The following is a 15,500-nucleotide window of genomic DNA, read 5'->3' as shown; positions in this document are numbered from 1 at the left end:
TATGGCCACACCACTCCAACTTTTGCTGAGATGTGGAAAGGTTGCATTTTTTTACCTTTACTCTAGCTTAAAATCAGGTTCCACTGAGATTTGAACTCAGATCACTGGATTCAGAGTCCAGAGTGCTGACCATTACTCAGTACGGAACCAGTGAAAAGCAATTGCTGTCAGAAGTGGGATCCGAACCCACGCCTCCAGTGGAGACTGCAACCTAAACGCAGCGCCTCGGACCGCTCGGCCATCCTGACTGAAAAAACCCTAAATTTGCTTTGTTTTGCCATCTAATGAGCCTTTAAGTGCATTAATATGTTCCGCAAACACGACGTCTTGAATCAGTATTCATTGCCGTTGACCCCACTAACACGCCCCTTGCGAAAGCAGGAAGTGACTGGTGACAGGGATTTGTTTGGCACACGGCTCCTGGAGGAAGCTGTCTTTTTTTTCTCTTTTTCCGGGGTTTTTCTCAATGCCCTGAGAGGTTGTGTTGGTTGGACAAGGAGGGGGGTTTTTAGTACCCCCAGCAGTTTAAACTGTTTGGGGGGAAATCTTTGGTTTGTGTTCCCGGGTGGGTCTTACCTATCCCCCGGGTTGGAGGAAGGGGTGCTTTTTTTCCTGCAAAAATGTCTGACCAACAAAATGAACTGGCATGGAACGGACATCCTAAGATGACAGCTGATGAAGAGGGAGGGATGATGGCGAGTCTAAAAGAACTGGAGAAGAGGGTGAGAGTCACTGAAGAAAGGAAAATAAACCAGAACTTGACAGTGAGTGTGGAGATAGAAGGAGAGGAAAATATCGGAGCCATGGAGATGATGAAATGTGTGCGGGAGCTGTGCGGAGGGCTGTTGGCGTGCCGTGTCATTGGAGAGAAGAAGTATGAAATGTCAATGAGCCATCCAAGAGGGAAGGAGAGGCTCCTCGATGGATTCAAGATCAGAGGGACCAGGGTCCACGCACGGGAACTCTGCAACGATGAGCTGGTGGTATCCTTCCTGAATATCCCGTTCTACACAGAGGACCGGGAAATCTTAGAGAAGCTGCAGGGCTGGGGAGTGTCGGCGGTGTCCCCGATCCGGAGAAGGATGTGGCCGGGAACGAAGATTGCTGACGGAACAAGGTTCCTGAAAGTCAAGTTTACTAACCAGGTTCAGTCCCTCCCATATTCAACTAAGTTTAGTACTGCCCTAGGTGCTGAGTATTTTAGGGTAATTCATGATAAGCAAGTAAAAGTATGCAGAATGTGTATTCAACCTGGTCACATACTAAGGGACTGTCCGGAGTTCCAGTGCTATAAGTGTGGGGTACAAGGGCATTTTTCCAGAGAGTGTGTGGGAAGGATAAAAAAATGCGGTCTGTGTTTTAATAGTTTGGCGGAGTGTATATGCAACAAAAGCGTTAATGAAGAGGAGGAATCAAATGCTGACCTATCTGGGCCGGAATTGGCAACGGGGGGGGAGAGCGAGAAAGGGAGAGCGAGTAGTGAGAGTGATGATGGTGATTTGGAGGAGGGCAGCAGGGAGGAAATGGCCGTGGAAGAGGCGGAAGGGCCGTCCATAGTGGTGGAAAGGGAGGGCATAGGCAAGGGGCTTGAAATACCGGGTCCAAGCCCGGGTGGAGAAGGGCTAGTGGTGGGAGAGCCTGTCAGCAAAGATGGAGGGATTATTGGGGTCAAAGTGCTCGAAAAAAGGGCGGACCCCCAACCTCCTCGCGATGCGGATGAAGCTGTAAAACCTGGGACCGTATTGGATAATGTGCCCCCGCAGGTACCTCTAGAATCACAAAGCAATATTCCAAATGAGCTCCCCCTGTCTACGGAAGGTTCGGACGTTGATATGTCCACAGCCCAAATCCTTGAAATTAGGGAAAGGGCGAGTGATGGGCAAAGGAAAGGCAAGACGAAAAGAGCAAAGGGAAAAGCAAAACAATTCTTATATTCCTCATAATGTGCACTACGGCTGCTTTCAAGATCGTTTCTCTCAATACGAATGGGCTTCGAAACACGGATAAAGCACTCTCTATTTCAAATGACATTAAAGCAGATATAATATGTCTGCAGGAAACGAGATGGGACAGCAACTGTAAAATACAGGATCTAAAACAGTGGGGAGGGAAGATATACGCAAATCACGGGACCAGTAAATCGTGTGGAGTGGCGGCTGTTTTTAAAGTAAACATTTTCAGCAACATACAAGTTGTGCACAAAGATGAGGAGGGAAGGCATATTATAATTGATTTTTGCTTTCAAAAGAACTGCTACAGACTGATAAATGTTTATGCACCAAATAGTGAGGGTGATAGAAGGGATTTCTTTGCAAAATTGCATGGATGGTGCAATGAAAACACCATCCTCGTGGGTGACTTCAATGTGGCTTTGGGGAAAGAGGATGTCTCGAAAAATAACAAATTTCGGAATGATACAAGCAGACAAGCTTTAAAGAGGGTTATGGAAAGGAATAACTTAATTGATATTTCTAGTTTTTTCAATAAGGGGAAAACCTTGTTTTCAAGACGGCAGACGGTTAAAGGAATCTTGAAGCAGTCAAGAATTGACCTCTGCTTAGTAGCGTCAAATGTAGTGAAACGGATCACGGAATTTAAATATGTTTTTAACCCCTGGAGCGATCACGCATACATGGCGCTGGGGGTGGGAGACTCAAAGCATAAAAAAGGAGGAGGGGTGTGGTGCCTGAACACTAGCATCTTAGAGGACACGGCTCTGAGGGGGAAAATTGGGAACCTGCTAAACAATATGGGAACAGACCTGAACTTTGTAGACGATGTATGTGAATATTGGGAAGATGGGAAAGAAAGAATAAAAAGATTGTGTTTTAAGTACAGCAAAATAAAAAACTGGGAAATAAGGAGAGAAGAAAGGGAAATAAATGAACTTTTACAAAAGGAGGCTCTTATTTGTGAAGAGGACCCAAATCGCAGCAGTGGGAATTTTAAAATGTATGAGGAAAAAATTAAGGAAATTGAAAAAAGAAAGTGCAGAGGAGCCATGGTAAGGAGTAGGGCAAAGCAAGTTTTGGAAGGGGAGAGATGTACGGCTTATTTTCTCGGATTGGAAAAAAGGAATCAAAAAAGAACATACATTGAAGAAATTGAAAATCAGAAAGGAGAAGTTGTGGACACACCAGAAGGGGTAATGAGGGAAATACAGTTGTTTTACCAAAAACTTTTTTCAAGGGAGGAAAATCTCATAACCGACGGAAATAAAGAAGTATTGAACAGTATAAAAACAACAATAAATGAAGAGGAAGCAAAATGGTGCGATTTGCCCATCTCGGGGGAAGAAATTGAAATTGCAATGGATGGACTAAATAAAAATAGAAGCCCAGGGGCGGATGGCCTCCCAGTAGAATTTTACTCAGCTTTTAAAAAGCCCTTAATGCCGATCTTAGCGAAGCTTTTTGAGAGCATGGATAAGGAGCATAAAGCTCCGGACTCCTTCGCGGATGGCTTAGTGACAATAATATATAAAAATAAAGGAAGCAAAACACATTTAAAAAATTACAGGCCGATCAGTTTACTAAATACGGATTATAAAATATTTACTAAAATACTTGCGAATAGATTAAAAGAGGTCATAGGCAAAGTAATTGGACAAACACAAACATATAGTATACCAGGAAGGGACATAGCGGACACAATACATACCATAAAGGATACTGTGGGGACTATGAACAGGGAAGGAGGAATTCTGCTGGGGGTGGATCTGGAAAAGGCTTTTGACAGGGTTGGTCATACTTTTTTGTGGGAGGTTTTAAAACGTTTTGGATTTGGGGAAAAGTATAGGGAATGGATAAAATTGGTTTACCAAGGCGCAAGGAGTAAAATAAAGTGCAATGGGGGGTTGACGGAGAGCATCCAAATAAATAGATCGGTGAGACAGGGCTGCCCATTGTCGCCACTCTTGTACAGCCTAGTAGCAGAGCCTTTGGCATGCTTAATACTGGGGGATAAAACTATTGAGGGTATAAAAACACCGGGGGGGAAGGAAATACAAATAGTACAGTACGCTGATGATATAAATATATTTGTCAAGACAACGGAAAGCCTGGGTAAAGCACTGGAATATATAAATAGGTATGAGAGGGCTTCAGGAGCAAGAGTAAATAAAGACAAATCAGAAATAATGAGTTTCAAAATAAGTGACGCACCCAGTGACGCCTGGGGTTTCATTAAGGTAAAAGAGGACAGGAAAATCCTGGGGGTTTACATTGGAAGGGAGGAAAAAAAATCAAGTGACAAGACGTGGAAAGAAGTCCTGGGGAAAATACAAAGAGTTTTTAATCTATGGGCTGCCAGGGGTCTCAACCTGAAGGGAAAGGTAATAGTAACAAATGCCCTAATACTGTCCAAAATTAATCATATTTTGGGGTCCTGCGAGTTGCCACAATGGGCTCTAAATTCGTTAAATAGCGCAATCTCCTCCTTCCTGTGGGGGGGAAGGGGGAATTCGATCGCTCGCAAGACATTAATTGCAAATAAAAGGGAGGGGGGATTAGCTCTGATGGATGTTTGTGCAAAAAGGGACGCACTAAGGATTAAATTGATAGGGAGATACTTGGATTTGACGAGGCAGCTGCCCTGGAAGGATTACCTGACGGGCCTCCTGGCAGAGTACGGTGAGAGAGGCTTGTACAATCTGTGCGCTTTCTCTCGCAGGAATGTCCGGGAGGGTCTGACGGGGTTCTACAGGGAAGTGCTGGAGGCATGGGACAAGATTCTGCCCTACCTCAGACCTGACTGTAAAAATAAAGAGCAGGTGATGAGATTACCTTTTCTTTCAACACCTTTCTTTACCTCGAAAGGTCGTCCCCTGGTGTGTGGAAAGCTGAAGGAAGCGGGTTTAACGTCAATAGGAACAATTTGTAACAAGGATGGGGAATTTGATAGGGCGAAAACTATAGAGGGTCTAAAGAAAGCAAAACTGGTGATTAGGAATACACAATTAAAAGAAATAGGTGGGAAAATTGAGGTTTGTATTAAACAAGAGTGGAGGTCTGTAATGGGGCAAAACTGCACGACGCAGGGCGATGGGGTAGATTTTCTTCTGTGCTTTGAGGGCAAGACAAAAGCAATATCGCAAGTAAAAACGAAAACCCTGTATGACATCCTTATACGGAAAATCAAGAAAAAACCGGCATCTGAGCAGGTCTGGAAAAGGTTGTTCCCAAGCAAACAGATACAGGTCATATGGGCAAATCTGGATTTGCAGCACATCCCCCCAGCAGTTTTTAACACAGATTTTAAAATAAGGCACAGGAGGATTTTTACCAGCATAGTCCTGCATCAAATGCATAAGGATAAGTTTGAGAGGGTTTGTACGGTCTGTGGGGTGGGAGATGAGGATTTTGAGCACTTGGTGCTTTACTGCCCTGCGCTAGCTGAATTCAAAGAATACATAAAAACCCTACTTAACAAGCACTATGGAGCACAGTTAGAAGTAGGCAGTGAATGGGACTGGACCTGGTTATTTGGCTTTCCGAAGAAGATGAAGGAGATGGACTGTTGTGCGATGAACTCGTTACTAGCTTTTGCTAGGCACGTGATCCTACTCAGGAGAAACAGAGCTCTTTTTGAGCGGAAGGGCATGGACCTGGAAGCAGTCTTTAGAAGCTGCGTCAAAGCACACTTTAGGCTGTTGTTTGAATATAAAAAGGATTCCTTCCTCGGGCTTTTTACACCCAATAATACACTATGTAAAGTAACTGAGGAGGATTCTCTGGTTTTTGGCTTTTGAGGGGGGGGGGGGTTTTTCTCCATGTGTGTGGGGTTGGGGTTTTTTTTTGTCCCATCAACAGGGTTTTTTATGTTTATTATAAATGTCATGAGGAGAATGTATATTTGTATATATGGAAAGAGTGGTCGGTTGGGAGGTTAAGTGGTATTTTTGATAATAAAAAGACAAAAAAAAAACACAGCCCCTTGTGTTTTTTTAACACACAAATGGTTGGACACAGCCCCCATCTGACGTCGAAAAGCTGTGGGTGGATGGGGTTTCCAAAGCTGGTCGACCATCCAACAAGCACCTCTGATGGAGTATACGGGTCCCTTGATGACTCTAACGGTAAGAACCTGAGTTGAAATGTCAGTCAAACTTCTTTTTTTATGGCGATTACAAGACACAATACAAAGTGTGCATCCATGGTTCAAGTGGAAACCATTTTACTCCCTGACAACAGTACTTCATTCTTCGATCACTCCGGTGAAGGTCAAGACACTCCTCTCTGGTCACACTTGTACCTGAAGCAAGATGGCCACACCACTCCAACTTTGCTGAGATGTGGAAAGGTTGCATTTTTTTACCTTTACTCTAGCTTAAAATCAGGTTCCACTGAGATTTGAACTCAGATCACTGGAGTCAAAGTCCAGAGTGCTGACCATTACACCATGGAACCTCTATGCCCTACATAAATACACAGTTTTGGTAGACAGTTTCTTATTTGGCGGCCGCAAGTACGTTATCTGTGCAGGGAATAGGACATTGAAGGCATTCAACGGTACCAATGACAAAGAAGCTAACAAGACACAGAAACCGTTTCAGGCTAACTTCAAAATGTTCATAAGCTCAGCAGAGGATTTGGGAACTGACAAGTAAAGAAATTGTTTTGAGAGACTTCCAACAAACAATGAATTCAGCAACATATAGGCCAACAGTATTTTGTCAAATGCCTGCTCCTTAACACACAAAGCATTGCTAAGATTTCTTTCACAAAATAATGTTACAGTCAACGGAACCAGTGAAAAGCAATTGCTGTCAGAAGTGGGATTCGAACCCACGCCTCCAGTGGAGACTGCAACCTGAACGCAGCGCCTTGGACCGCTCGGCCATCCTGACTGAAAAAACCCTAAATTTGCTTTGTTTTGCCATCTAATGAGCCTTTAAGTGCATTAATATGTTCCGCAAACACGACGTCTTGAATCAGTATTCATTGCCGTTGACCCCACTAACACAGCCCCTTGTGTTTTTTTAACACACAAATGGTTGGACACAGCCCCCATCTGACGTCGAAGGGTGGATGAGGTTTCCAAAGCTGGTCGACCATCCAACAAGCACCTCTGATGGAGTATACGGGTCCCTTGATGACTCTAACGGCAAGAACCTGAGTTGAAATGTCAGTCAAACTTCTTTTTTTATGGCGATTACAAGACACAATACAAAGTGTGCATGCATGGTTCAGTATAAACCATTTTACTCCCTGACAACAGTACTTCATTCTTAGATCACTCCTCTCTGGTCTCACTTGTACCTGAAGCAAGATGGCCACACCACTCCAACTTTTGCTGAGATGTGGAAAGGTTGCATTTTTTGACCTTTACTCTAGCTTAAAATCAGGTTCCACTGAGATTTGAACTCAGATCACTGGATTCAGAGTCCAGAGTGCTGACCATTACTCAGTACGGAACCAGTGAAAAGCAATTGCTGTCAGAAGTGGGATTCGAACCCACGCCTCCAGTGGAGACTGCGACCTAAACGCAGCGCCTCGGACCGCTCGGCCATCCTGACTGAAAAAACCCTAAATTAGCTTTGTTTTGCCATCTAATGAGCCTTTAAGTGCATTAATATGTTCCGCAAACACGACGTCTTGAATCAGTATTCATTGCCGTTGACCCCACTAACACAGCCCCTTGTGTTTTTTTAACACACAAATGGTTGGACACAGCCCCCATCTGACGTCGAAAAGCTGTGGGTGGATGGGGTTTCCAAAGCTGGTCGACCATCCAACAAGCACCTCTGATGGAGTATACGGGTCCCTTGATGACTCTAACGGTAAGAACCTGAGTTGAAATGTCAGTCAAACTTCTTTTTTTATGGGGATTACAAGACACAATACAAAGTGTGCATCCATGGTTCAAGTGGAAACCATTTTACTCCCTGACAACAGTACTTCATTCTTCGATCACTCCGGTGAAGGTCAAGACACTCCTCTCTGGTCACACTTGTACCTGAAGCAAGATGGCCACACCACTCCAACTTTTGCTGAGATGTGGAAAGGTTGCATTTTTCGACCTTTACTCTAGCTTAAAATCAGGTTCCACTGAGATTTGAAATCAGATCACTGGATTCAGAGTCCAGAGTGCTGACCATTACACCATGGAACCTCAATGCCTTATATAGATACACAGTTTTGGTAGACAGTTTCTTATTTGACATCCGCCAGTACGTTATCTGTGCAGGTAATAGGACATTGAAGGCATACAACGGTACCAATGACAAAGAAGCTAACAAGACACAGAAACCGTTTCAGGCTAACTTCAAAATGTTCGTAAGCTCAGCAGAGGATTTGGGAACTGACAAGTAAAGAATTTGTTTTGAGAGACTTCCAACAAACAATGAATTCAGCAACATATAGGCCAACAGTATTTTGTCAAATGCCTGCTCCTTAACTCCTTAATGAAAAGCTGTGGGTGGATGGGGTTTCCAAAGCTGGTCGACCATCCAACAAGCACCTCTGATGGAGTATACGGGTCCCTTGATGACTCTAACGGCAAGAACCTGAGTTGAAATGTCAGTCAAACTTCTTTTTTTATGGCGATTACAAGACACAATACAAAGTGTGCATGCATGGTTCAGTATAAACCATTTTACTCCCTGACAACAGTACTTCATTCTTCGATCACTCCTCTCTGGTCTCACTTGTACCTGAAGCAATATGGCCACACCACTCCAACTTTTGCTGAGATGTGGAAAGGTTGCATTTTTTTACCTTTACTCTAGCTTAAAATCAGGTTCCACTGAGATTTGAACTCAGATCACTGGATTCAGAGTCCAGAGTGCTGACCATTACACCATGGAACCTCCATGACCTATAAAGATACACAGTTTTGGTAGACAGTTTCTTATTTGGCATCCGCAAGTACGTTATCTGTGCAGGGAATAGGACATTGAAGGCATTCAACGGTACCAATGACAAAGAAGCTAACAAGACACAGAAACAGTTTCAGGCTAACTTCAAAATGTTCATAAGCTCAGCAGAGGATTTGGGAACTGACAAGTAAAGAAATTGTTTTGAGAGACTTCCAACAAACAATGAATTCAGCAACATATAGGCCAACAGTATTTTGTCAAATGCCTGCTCCTTAACACACAAAGCATTGCTAAGATTTCTTTCACAATATCATGTTACAGTCAACGGAACCAGTGAAAAGTAATTGCTGTCAGAAGTGGGATTCGAACCCACGCCTACAGTGGAGACTGCGACCTGAACGCAGCGCCTTGGACCGCTCGGCCATCCTGACTGAAAAAAACCAAAATTTGCTTTGTTTTGCCATCTAATGAGCCTTTAAGTGCATTAATATGTTCCGCAAACACGACGTCTTGAATCAGTATTCATTGCCGTTGACCCCACTAACACGCCCCTTGCGAAAGCAGGAAGTGACTGGTGACAGGGATTTGTTTGGCACACGGCTCCTGGAGGAAGCTGTCTTTTTTTTCTCTTTTTCCGGGGTTTTTTCTCAATGCCCTGAGAGGTTGTGTTGGTTGGACAAGGAGGGGGGTTTTTAGTACCCCCAGCAGTTTAAACTGTTTGGGGGGAAATCTTTGGTTTGTGTTCCCGGGTGGGTCTTACCTATCCCCCGGGTTGGAGGAAGGGGTGCTTTTTTTCCTGCAAAAATGTCTGACCAATAAAATGAACTGGCATGGAACGGACATCCTAAGATGACAGCTGACGAAGAGGGAGGGATGATGGCGAGTCTAAAAGAACTGGAGAAGAGGGTGAGAGTCGCTGAAGAAAGGAAAATAAACCAGAACTTGACAGTGAGTGTGGAGATAGAAGGAGAGGAAAATATCGGAGCCATGGAGATGATGAAATGTGTGCGGGAGCTGTGCGGAGGGCTGTTGGCGTGCCGTGTCATTGGAGAGAAGAAGTATGAAATGTCAATGAGCCATCCAAGAGGGAAGGAGAGGCTCCTCGATGGATTCAAGATCAGAGGGACCAGGGTCCACGCACGGGAACTCTGCAACGATGAGCTGGTGGTATCCTTCCTGAATATCCCGTTCTACACAGAGGACCGGGAAATCTTGGAGAAGCTGCAGGGCTGGGGAGTGTCGGCGGTGTCCCCGATCCGGAGAAGGATGTGGCCGGGAACGAAGATTGCTGACGGAACAAGGTTCCTGAAAGTCAAGTTTACTAACCAGGTTCAGTCCCTCCCATATTCAACTAAGTTTAGTACTGCCCTAGGTGCTGAGTATTTTAGGGTAATTCATGATAAGCAAGTAAAAGTATGCAGAATGTGTATTCAACCTGGTCACATACTAAGGGACTGTCCGGAGTTCCAGTGCTATAAGTGTGGGGTACAAGGGCATTTTTCCAGAGAGTGTGTGGGAAGGATAAAAAAATGCGGTCTGTGTTTTAATAGTTTGGCGGAGTGTATATGCAACAAAAGCGTTAATGAAGAGGAGGAATCAAATGCTGACCTATCTGGGCCGGAATTGGCAACGGGGGGGGAGAGCGAGAAAGGGAGAGCGAGTAGTGAGAGTGATGACGGTGATTTGGAGGAGGGCAGCAGGGAGGAAATGGCCGTGGAAGAGGCGGAAGGGCCGTCCATAGTGGTGGAAAGGGAGGGCATAGGCAAGGGGCTTGAAATACCGGGTCCAAGCCCGGGTGGAGAAGGGCTAGTGGTGGGAGAGCCTGTCAGCAAAGATGGAGGGATTATTGGGGTCAAAGTGCTCGAAAAAAGGGCGGACCCCCAACCTCCTCGCGATGCGGATGAAGCTGTAAAACCTGGGACCGTATTGGATAATGTGCCCCCGCAGGTACCTCTAGAATCACAAAGCAATATTCCAAATGAGCTCCCCCTGTCTACGGAAGGTTCGGACGTTGATATGTCCACAGCCCAAATCCTTGAAATTAGGAAAAGGGCGAGTGATGGGCAAAGGAAAGGCAAGACGAAAAGAGCAAAGGGAAAAGCAAAACAATTCTTATATTCCTCATAATGTGCACTACGGCTGCTTTCAAGATCGTTTCTCTCAATACGAATGGGCTTCGAAACACGGATAAAGCACTCTCTATTTCAAATGACATTAAAGCAGATATAATATGTCTGCAGGAAACGAGATGGGACAGCAACTGTAAAATACAGGATCTAAAACAGTGGGGAGGGAAGATATACGCAAATCACGGGACCAGTAAATCGTGTGGAGTGGCGGCTGTTTTTAAAGTAAACATTTTCAGCAACATACAAGTTGTGCACAAAGATGAGGAGGGAAGGCATATTATAATTGATTTTTGCTTTCAAAAGAACTGCTACAGACTGATAAATGTTTATGCACCAAATAGTGAGGGTGATAGAAGGGATTTCTTTGCAAAATTGCATGGATGGTGCAATGAAAACACCATCCTCGTGGGTGACTTCAATGTGGCTTTGGGGAAAGAGGATGTCTCGAAAAATAACAAATTTCGGAATGATACAAGCAGACAAGCTTTAAAGAGGGTTATGGAAAGGAATAACTTAATTGATATTTCTAGTTTTTTCAATAAGGGGAAAACCTTGTTTTCAAGACGGCAGACGGTTAAAGGAATCTTGAAGCAGTCAAGAATTGACCTCTGCTTAGTAGCGTCAAATGTAGTGAAACGGATCACGGAATTTAAATATGTTTTTAACCCCTGGAGCGATCACGCATACATGGCGCTGGGGGTGGGAGACTCAAAGCATAAAAAAGGAGGAGGGGTGTGGTGCCTGAACACTAGCATCTTAGAGGACACGGCTCTGAGGGGGAAAATTGGGAACCTGCTAAACAATATGGGAACAGACCTGAACTTTGTAGACGATGTATGTGAATATTGGGAAGATGGGAAAGAAAGAATAAAAAGATTGTGTTTTAAGTACAGCAAAATAAAAAACTGGGAAATAAGGAGAGAAGAAAGGGAAATAAATGAACTTTTACAAAAGGAGGCTCTTATTTGTGAAGAGGACCCAAATCACAGCAGTGGGAATTTTAAAATGTATGAGGAAAAAATTAAGGAAATTGGAAAAAGAAAGTGCAGAGGAGCCATGGTAAGGAGTAGGGCAAAGCAAGTTTTGGAAGGGGAGAGATGTACGGCTTATTTTCTCGGATTGGAAAAAAGGAATCAAAAAAGAACATACATTGAAGAAATTGAAAATCAGAAGGGAGAAGTTGTGGACACACCAGAAGGGGTAATGAGGGAAATACAGTTGTTTTACCAAAAACTTTTTTCAAGGGAGGAAAATCTCATAACCGACGGAAATAAAGAAGTATTGAACAGTATAAAAACAACAATAAATGAAGAGGAAGCAAAATGGTGCGATTTGCCCATCTCGGGGGAAGAAATTGAAATGGCAATGGATGGACTAAATAAAAATAGAAGCCCAGGGGCGGATGGCCTCCCAGTAGAATTTTACTCAGCTTTTAAAAAGCCCTTAATGCCGATCTTAGCGAAGCTTTTTGAGAGCATGGATAAGGAGCATAAAGCTCCGGACTCCTTCGCGGATGGCTTAGTGACAATAATATATAAAAATAAAGGAAGCAAAACACATTTAAAAAATTACAGGCCGATCAGTTTACTAAATACGGATTATAAAATATTTACTAAAATACTTGCGAATAGATTAAAAGAGGTCATAGGCAAAGTAATTGGACAAACACAAACATATAGTATACCAGGAAGGGACATAGCGGACACAATACATACCATAAAGGATACTGTGGGGACTATGAACAGGGAAGGAGGAATTCTGCTGGGGGTGGATCTGGAAAAGGCTTTTGACAGGGTTGGTCATACTTTTTTGTGGGAGGTTTTAAAACGTTTTGGATTTGGGGAAAAGTATAGGGAATGGATAAAATTGGTTTACCAAGGCGCAAGGAGTAAAATAAAGTGCAATGGGGGGTTGACGGAGAGCATCCAAATAAATAGATCGGTGAGACAGGGCTGCCCATTGTCGCCACTCTTGTACAGCCTAGTAGCAGAGCCTTTGGCATGCTTAATACTGGGGGATAAAACTATTGAGGGTATAAAAACACCGGGGGGGAAGGAAATAAAAATAGTACAGTACGCTGATGATATAAATATATTTGTCAAGACAACGGAAAGCCTGGGTAAAGCACTGGAATATATAAATAGGTATGAGAGGGCTTCAGGAGCAAGAGTAAATAAAGACAAATCAGAAATAATGAGTTTCAAAATAAGTGACGCACCCAGTGACGCCTGGGGTTTCATTAAGGTAAAAGAGGACAGGAAAATCCTGGGGGTTTACATTGGAAGGGAGGAAAAAAAATCAAGTGACAAGACGTGGAAAGAAGTCCTGGGGAAAATACAAAGAGTTTTTAATCTATGGGCTGCCAGGGGTCTCAACCTGAAGGGAAAGGTAATAGTAACAAATGCCCTAATACTGTCCAAAATTAATCATATTTTGGGGTCCTGCGAGTTGCCACAATGGGCTCTAAATTCGTTAAATAGCGCAATCTCCTCCTTCCTGTGGGGGGGAAGGGGGAATTCGATCGCTCGCAAGACATTAATTGCAAATAAAAGGGAGGGGGGATTAGCTCTGATGGATGTTTGTGCAAAAAGGGACGCACTAAGGATTAAATTGATAGGGAGATACTTGGATTTGACGAGGCAGCTGCCCTGGAAGGATTACCTGACGGGCCTCCTGGCAGAGTACGGTGAGAGAGGCTTGTACAATCTGTGCGCTTTCTCTCGCAGGAATGTCCGGGAGGGTCTGACGGGGTTCTACAGGGAAGTGCTGGAGGCATGGGACAAGATTCTGCCCTACCTCAGACCTGACTGTAAAAATAAAGAGCAGGTGATGAGATTACCTTTTCTTTCAACACCTTTCTTTACCTCGAAAGGTCGTCCCCTGGTGTGTGGAAAGCTGAAGGAAGCGGGTTTAACGTCAATAGGAACAATTTGTAACAAGGATGGGGAATTTGATAGGGCGAAAACTATAGAGGGTCTAAAGAAAGCAAAACTGGTGATTAGGAATACACAATTAAAAGGAATAGGTGGGAAAATTGAGGTTTGTATTAAACAAGAGTGGAGGTCTGTAATGGGGCAAAACTGCACGACGCAGGGCGATGGGGTAGATTTTCTTCTGTGCTTTGAGGGCAAGACAAAAGCAATATCGCAAGTAAAAACGAAAACCCTGTATGACATCCTTATACGGAAAATCAAGAAAAAACCGGCATCTGAGCAGGTCTGGAAAAGGTTGTTCCCAAGCAAACAGATACAGGTCATATGGGCAAATCTGGATTTGCAGCACATCCCCCCAGCAGTTTTTAACACAGATTTTAAAATAAGGCACAGGAGGATTTTTACCAGCATAGTCCTGCATCAAATGCATAAGGATAAGTTTGAGAGGGTTTGTACGGTCTGTGGGGTGGGAGATGAGGATTTTGAGCACTTGGTGCTTTACTGCCCTGCGCTAGCTGAATTCAAAGAATACATAAAAACCCTACTTAACAAGCACTATGGAGCACAGTTAGAAGTAGGCAGTGAATGGGACTGGACCTGGTTATTTGGCTTTCCGAAGAAGATGAAGGAGATGGACTGTTGTGCGATGAACTCGTTACTAGCTTTTGCTAGGCACGTGATCCTACTCAGGAGAAACAGAGCTCTTTTTGAGCGGAAGGGCATGGACCTGGAAGCAGTCTTTAGAAGCTGCGTCAAAGCACACTTTAGGCTGTTGTTTGAATATAAAAAGGATTCCTTCCTCGGGCTTTTTACACCCAATAATACACTATGTAAAGTAACTGAGGAGGATTCTCTGGTTTTTGGCTTTTGAGGGGGGGTTTTTTTTCTCCATGTGTGTGGGGTTGGGGTTTTTTTTGTCCCATCAACAGGGTTTTTTTATGTTTATTATAAATGTCATGAGGAGAATGTATATTTGTATATATGGAAAGAGTGGTCGGTTGGGAGGTTAAGTGGTATTTTTGATAATAAAAAGACAAAAAAAAAAAACACAGCCCCTTGTGTTTTTTTAACACACAAATGGTTGGACACAGCCCCCATCTGACGTCGAAGGGTGGATGAGGTTTCCAAAGCTGGTCGACCATCCAACAAGCACCTCTGATGGAGTATACGGGTCCCTTGATGACTCTAACGGCAAGAACCTGAGTTGAAATGTCAGTCAAACTTCTTTTTTTATGGCGATTACAAGACACAATACAAAGTGTGCATGCATGGTTCAGTATAAACCATTTTACTCCCTGACAACAGTACTTCATTCTTAGATCACTCCTCTCTGGTCTCACTTGTACCTGAAGCAAGATGGCCACACCACTCCAACTTTTGCTGAGATGTGGAAAGGTTGCATTTTTTTACCTTTACTCTAGCTTAAAATCAGGTTCCACTGAGATTTGAACTCAGATCACTGGATTCAGAGTCCAGAGTGCTGACCATTACTCAGTACGGAACCAGTGAAAAGCAATTGCTGTCAGAAGTGGGATTCGAACCCACGCCTCCAGTGGAGACTGCGACCTAAACGCAGCGCCTCGGACCGCTCGGCCATCCTGACTGAAAAAAACCAAAATT

The sequence above is a fragment of the Melanostigma gelatinosum genome (assembly GCF_949748355.1).
Source record: "Melanostigma gelatinosum genome assembly, chromosome: 6".
Taxonomy (NCBI): domain Eukaryota; kingdom Metazoa; phylum Chordata; class Actinopteri; order Perciformes; family Zoarcidae; genus Melanostigma; species Melanostigma gelatinosum.
This window is presented reverse-complemented; position numbering follows the sequence as displayed.